Genomic DNA, 7,764 nt, shown 5'->3' with positions numbered 1-7,764 from the left:
ATTACTTTGGGACATTCAACAACTTATTACCCTCAGGGTAATGGGTTGGCTGAATCCTCAAATAAAATTTTGGTAAACATCATCAAAAAGCTGTTAGAAGACAACAAAAAGTCTTGGCATAACAAGTTGGTCAATGCACTTTGGGCTAATAGACTTACTACTAAAAAATCAATTGGCATGTCACCATACCAATTGGTCTATGGAATGGATGTAGTTTTTCCATCCTCCTTAGGAGTTCCAGTCATGAAGATCATTCAAGAAGTGCAAGCTGAACCCAATGATGTACAGAGAAGGATTAATCAAACTATCCAGTTACAACAGTCCAGGGAGGAAGTATACAACAGGACCCAAGTTATTCAGGAAAATATTAAAAAGATCTTTGACAAAAGAACAAAAGTTGATGATTTTAACATTGGGGACCAAGTTTTGAGATGGGATTCCAGGAGAGAGGACAAAGGCAAACATGGCAAGTTTGATAATCTTTGGAAAGGGCCATATATTGTTCATGCTTTCAGGGGAAATAATGCATTCTTCCTTAAAGAGATAGACGGAGTCGAGATACCTAGAGGTCTCGTCAATGGCAAGTTGTTGAAGCACTACTTTTCTTAGCCTACAGATTTTTCTTACATCATTGTAAATATCATAGTCTTTATGGTTTTGATTGGGTAACTTATTAACAAAGGTTGAAGCCCGCAGTGAAGGCCCTAAGCCTGGATTGATGAGCTACCAATAGTATCTTAAAACAACAAAGAAATTAGATGAAGACATTATAGACATGGAGTACTCAAGGCTACTGATCATATGTTCAGACACTTCACGCAGAGAAGTGCCATCCCCAGCCGGAGCCACTGTTAGGGTCCTATAAATTATAGGATCTCAAGGTGATTGAGTATTTTGTATTTGTGATTTCATATTGTACATAATTTCAATATTCAAATGATTTCCAAAAATATATGAAAAAGAAAATGAAAAGAGGGTATGTTAAAAAAAAATGAATAAGAAAAAAAAGAAATGAGAACCCACAAAAGGAAAAATACAAAATAATACGAAAAGTGCTATAAGTATAAATGCCGCTACTGATAAGTTAGTTCTTTTAGTTTATTATCAAATAAGGTTGTGTGCAAATTGTTTTTGAATGCCACAATGACTAAAGTTATGTTCAGATCATACAATTTAATCATGATTGAACACATTTAAATTTTTGTTGAATAGGTTAGTGAATAAAGATTTACCAAACAATTTAATCTTGGTAAATCAGTAGCTAGGTAGAAATAAAATTGATTCAACAGTTTAATCTGAATCAATGGTGAGATAAGTGATAGGATAAGGTAGATTTTCATAAAAGAAAAATGATTTGGGTCTGCTAGTTTAAATGCACCCTGCAAAGCAAGAAGAAAAATGTTAGCTTAGAAAAAGAATTGAAATGAGAAAGGGTAGGTAGAAGCACAATGATGATTTTAGGACAAGCATGAAAGTTTTATCCTAAGTTGAATTTCGGATATACTATCATGCATAGAAAAAAGGCAAAAAGATTAAAGTTTTACCCTAAAGTCCGGTATATTATTCCACTATTCCTAAAGTTTCATTACCCAAAAATTACCCCTCCGCTCATATTTTCATCCATCTGCCTCCCCCACTACACATCCAATCATACCCCATTAAATACATTTTCTTACCCCACCATACGCCCCATCACATCACGATAATATCCTGCCACATTTCACCTCTTTTGGTCATATTAGTCAATTCAGTTATTTTGTAATAAATTATAGATTGCCATGTTAATGAGGCTCTGATTGTAATCTTTTTGGAAATTTTTATTTAAATACTTCATTCATTCGAAGTATTGAGGGTGGCTTCCTGATCATTTTATCAAGCATTGTACTTTTTCCATGTTGCTGGAGCATCATTAATAAAAAGACGTTTCACAAGATACTCGTGCTGCGATTTACTGACGATGTTTTTCTTATTGTAATTGTTGTCTTCACTATCATTCTCTTCATGTCAATCATCTAAAATGTAATTGTAAAACAGGAAATGTGAAAAAAAGATTTGTTAATTGAGCACCTTATTTGCATTGTTTTACAATCCGTATGTTTTCTTCTGAAGTCTGATTAAAAAATTCTTAAATGATTTTTAATCATTCCTAAAACACACCTTTTCTCCGCTTCATAATTCACTTTAAAAGATCCAGTAAATGTAACACGCTTGCCTCATGATTACTCTTTTAAACATTTTGTTGAAATATGGCAACAAAAATATTCCAATTTAATTTGTCCTTGAATTAAATTGTGAATTAAAATTGAATTTAGTCTTAACAACTACTTGGAATTAATTAATTAATTTATTTTAAATTAATTAGTTGGAGAAATTCAAGTTAGAAGTCTTTCTGAAGTCATGCAAGAGTTATCCCTTAAATTAAGGAGATAAGATTGAGTTATATTTGAGTTGTAATTAGTTAACTCAGTTTACTGAGTTAAGTCGAGTTAAATTAGTTCCAAACTATTTGAGGAACTAATGGTGAGTTAACAGTCAGTTGATGCATGCAAGCACTCAATTAGTGTTACTCAGTTAACTAAAGATTCCCTCATCAGAAACTCATGCATGTCTATTATGAGAAAGACCCAGTTGAGTTAAATGTCAAGGACATTGTACTATCAGTTGCATGTGTTTTCTCAAAGAGAAAATTCATGCATGCAGTCAAGGATTTGATCCTTGAGGATTGCGCAGTTTTGGAAGGAGATCATCCACTTGGTAACAGGAGAATCATCCCAGAGGAACAGTGCAAGGAAATAGGAGCTTGGAGGGAAGAGAGGAAGGCTAGAGAGAAACCAAGATTGTCTGTGAGCATCTATGAGGATTGTACTGAGAGCTGGCTAGCTGTGAGAGCTAAGGCTTTGTATAATTCGTATGTATTTCCACTTGTATGATAATACAATAACGTGGGATTTTTAGCTGAGGCTTTCCCCAAAGTATTTTCATGTGTATTTTGTGATTGATTCTTCTTCCTCTGGTTATATTGTTCAGCTCGATCTTTAAGCTTCCAGAAATTGATAGTAGAAGTAGGTTATAGTATTCTTCTTTGATTTATATTGCATTATCGAGTTAACCTACCAACAGATTTTCTACATGGTATCGGAGCTATGAACAGTATACTGAGAAGAGAATTCGAAGTTTGAAGTTCGGGGTTGCAGGTGCAAATCGAATTCATATCATACTTCAAGGTTGGCCAATGGCGTTCTATGGCTTGAGACTCGAGTATGCCTTGGAAGGTAGCTCGAATTACATAGCATGGAAAGATAGAATGGAGGCTATATTAGAAGACAATGGCTTGAAGGAATTCATTGATCAAGAAATCCCAAAGTCAGCTTCAACTAATGCACAAGAGTTGGCTGAGTGGAAGAAGTGTGTGGCGAAGGCGAGAAAAATCATCTTGAGGGAGTTCGAGACCATATTGTCTCAAGTCTCCATGGGAAGGATACTCCATTTTCAATGTGGAAGACATTGAAGGACCTCTACCAGAATAGTAGCGACCAGAGGAAATTTGCGCTCAAGGATAAGCTTCGAAGAATCAAGATGGAGAAGGGCGATACTATTTCCACATATCTGAACAAGCTCACCACCTGCAGAGATGAGCTTGGCAGTGTGGGAATAACTACTGCCGATGATGATATGGTGAGCCTCGCTCTCCTTGGCCTTCCAAAGAGTTGGAATAGCTACCAGGACTCTGTGAATGGAAGGGAGAAACTACTGGATTGGGAACGACTGTGGTCGGATCTCATGTAGGAGGAGATCAGGAGGAGCGCACGAGATGGTTCTTTATCCAAGAATGATGATGAAAAAAATCTGTCCTTAGCAAATAAGGAAAGGAAAGGGAGGGGAAGGCTTCCCATTTCAAATCGAATTCTTCTCATGGAGGGAAGAAGAGTGACATGTCTAAAGTAAGATGCTTTAATTGTCACGAGATAAGACATTATGCAACTAATTGCCCATCGAAGAAGTCCAAGAAGGGATCCTTGGAAGGATTGGAAGGTGAGGCATTAGCCTCTCAGTTCGAAATGGACTTTACCCTCATCGCATGCATGGTGTCATCGATGATGAGTTGTGTTTGGTCTTGATAGTGGAGCCTCATTCCACATGACGGTGATAAAAATTTATTCAGTAACTTGGAGGAGAAAGACCTCAAGATGCACATAGAAATGGGTGATGACAGAAGGTATAGTGTTTCAGGAGTGGGCACGGTTGCTTTTCAAAGGGAGCATGGAGTTCCTCTCACCTTGACAGTTGTGATGTATGTGCCTGGACTGAAGAAGAACTTGGTATCGGTCACGATGTTGGAGGACAAAGGCCACGATGTTGTCTTTAGTAAAGGAAAGGCATTCCTAAGACACATAGCCACAGGTCAGACCAAGAGGATAGGAATGCGGGTGAAGAATCTCTATAAACTAGAGGTAGATGATTGTGCAGCATTGAGTACGAAAGCAGAATTGGTGCAAATCCAAGACATTGGCGAGTTGTGGCACATGCGATTGGGCCATTTGCATCATGGGGCTTTGAAGATAATGCAATAGATATCTACAGGACTTCCCAAAGGTAAACTTTAGCAAGTTGACACATGCAAAGGTTGTACCTTGGGAAGGTACACCAAGTCTTCCTTTCATGATTGAGACAGTTGAGCAAAGGCTATCTTAAGGCAAGTTCATACTGATGTGTGTGGACCATTCTTGATGGAATCCACAACGAAGCAAACGTATTATGTGATTTTCATTGATGGCTATTCTCGTAAATGTTGGATTTATTTCATGCAGAAGAAGGACCAAACTTTCACAAAGTTTTGTGAGTTTAAAGCTTTGGTGAGAAAGTGTCAGGGAGAAGATCAAGGCCTTGAGAAGCAACAACGGTGGAGAATATGTCTCTCAAGAGTTTAAGAACTTATGTGCAGCGGAAGGAATTAAACGAGAATTGACGGCACCTCATAAACCACAGCAGAATGGGGTGGCCAAGAGGAAGAACATAACTATTGTAGGGGCAACACGGGCAATGCTACATGACCAAGGCCTACCACTTCACTTGTGGGCTAAGGTATGCAATACAATAGTCTATTTGCAGAATAGAAGCCTGCATCGCATATTTTGAATGAAGACAACAGAGGAAGCTTTCTCCGGTGAGAGACCAGATGTGGGTCACTTCAGGATATTTGGCTCTTGGTATATTGCCATGTGACAAAGTATGCATGGAAGAAGCTTGAGATGACAACAGAGTTTGTGATATTTTTGGGGTACACTGATACACCTTACAACTATCGCGTGTACTTGCCTACCAGTTGGAGGATAGTGGTTTGCATAGATCTCGAGTTTGATGAGCAGAAGGCCATGCGAGTTTCCCTTGAGGGGAGCTCCAACTAGAGGCTGTGGAGGAACTGTTGGTTCCTAAGGAGGAGGAGCCTCAGACTAATGTAGAGAAACCACATGCAGGATTCCAGGAGTGGAGACGTCCACTCAAGCAGAGTCTTCCAGAGATGGACGGAAGTGCACAAGAGATGTTGGCAAATTGTTGGAGGATGCGAGAGAGAATGTGGGAGCACCATCTTCTCAGGGTAGACAGAGGAGGTCACCTGGGAGGTACACTGGATACATGGCCCTTGCTGGGGAATGTGTTGAGACCGAGACATCTTCCTTTGAGGAAGCAGCGCAGCAGCCGATTTGGGTTGATGTTATGGTGGAGGAGTATGACTCCATAGTTCGTAACAGTGTTTGGGATGTGGTTTCGAGATCGGAGAGCAAGTTAGTTGTGAGTTCCCATTGGTTTTACAAGGTAAAGCAAGCTGCTAATGGTAGTTTGGAGAAGCATAAGGCAATATTTGTTACCCATGGCTTTTCATAGGTCGAGAGGATCATGTTGCTGTAGTATATTTCGAGAGAGAAGCAAGATGCTGACATTTTGAAAAAGGAATTATCAAAGTGTAAATTCGAGTTCCATAGAGACAGGATCGGGGTGGCAGATAATCCCTTTCTTGTTGAGAGGGGAGTGTTGAAATATGGCAACAAGAATATTCCAATTTAACTTGTCCTTGAATTAAATTGTGAATTAAAATCGAATTTGGACTTAACAGCTACTTGGAAATAATTAATTAATTTATTTTAAATTAATTAGTTGGAGAAATTCAAGTTAGAAGTCTTTATGAAGTCATGTAAGAGTTATCCCTTAAATTAAGGAGATAAGATTGAGTTGTAATTAGTTAACTCAGTTTACTGAGTTAAGTCCAGTTAAATTAGTTCCAAACTGTTTGAGGAACTAATGGTGAGTTAACAATCAGTTGATGCATGCATGCACTCAACTAGTGCTACTCAAGTTCACTGAAGATTCCCTCATCAGAAACTCATGCATGTCTATTCTGAGAAATACCTAGTTGAGTTAAATGTCAAGGACAGTGTACTATCAGTTGCATGTGTTTTTCTCAAAGAGAAAAATCATGCATGCAGTCAAGGATTTGATCCTTGAGGATTGCACAGTTTTGGAAGGAGATCATCCACTTAGTAATAGGAGAATCATCCCAGAGGAACATCACAAGGAAATAGGAGCTTGGAGGGAAGAAAGGAAGGCTAGAGAGAAGCCAAGATTGCCTGTGAGCATCTGTGAGGATTGTATTGAGAGCTGGCTAGCTGTGAGAGCTAAGGCTTTGTATAATTCCTATGTATTTCCACTTGTATGATAATACAATAGTGTGGAGTTTTTAGCTGAGGCTTTCCCCAAAGTATTTTCATGTGTATTGTGCGATTGATTCTTCTTCCTCTTATATTGTTTAGCTCGATATTTAAGCTTCTGCAAATTGATAGTAGAGTAGGTTATAGTATTCTGCTTTGACTTATATTGCATTATCGGGTTAACCTACCAACAGATTTTCTACACATTTGATGCAGCATCTAGTTTTATTTGACTCCATATCCCAATGGAAAGAAGGTAATTTGATCAGATCAACTAACCAAATCAATCAAACAAATTCAAACAACCAACCAACCATAATCATAACTAGCCTAAAATCAACTTAAATACCAAGCTAAATCATAAAGAGAGATCCCTCTCTGAAGATGGCTGGGCTAGATCCCAGATTAAAAAGTGGTTTGATGTTGTCCAATATATTTACTCCCTCAACCTCAAAAATATAGAACGATAACACAACATATAAATTTGTGCTCTTAAAGGTAAATAAATAGATCTTTAAATAACACAAACTCTTTTTTTTCCGGAAAGAAAAATCGTAATTTCCATTATCAAGAAAGTTACATGTTGTAAATGCCCATGGCATATGCAGTAAGATGACCGTGGTCAATAGTAGAGTTGTAAAAGCTATAACAAAATTTACAAAAAAACCCCTGTATGGGTAGTCAGATAGATGTTCAAATACTTATATAATTACATATTCAGATAGTTGTGCAATATAATAACAAAATCACTGTAACTAGGGCTCATCTGCCCTTCGCAAACTTGGTCTATATACAGTCTGTGGTGATACTGGTAGACCTGTCCTGATGTAGTGTGTTATTTGATTAACCATTCTCCTCGAGGATGATTCGTTGCCTCTTTTGACAACCTGTCTGCGGCCTGCATTGCATTCCCTGTATATATGAGACAAGAAAGCATGTCAAAAAGTGACTTTAATTATTAATACATCATCCAATATTGTTCTGAGAGAGGAGTAAGCATGGATGTGTATGTGAAATTGGAATCAATTTATGACCATCTTTGAGTCCCCATATATCTGTA

Source organism: Pinus tabuliformis, chromosome Q (genome assembly GCF_031772625.1).
Source record: "Pinus tabuliformis cultivar Carrire ecotype Pingquan chromosome Q, CPIR1, whole genome shotgun sequence".
NCBI classification, from domain to species: Eukaryota; Viridiplantae; Streptophyta; class Pinopsida; order Pinales; family Pinaceae; genus Pinus; species Pinus tabuliformis.
Note: the sequence above shows the minus strand (reverse complement) of the source record.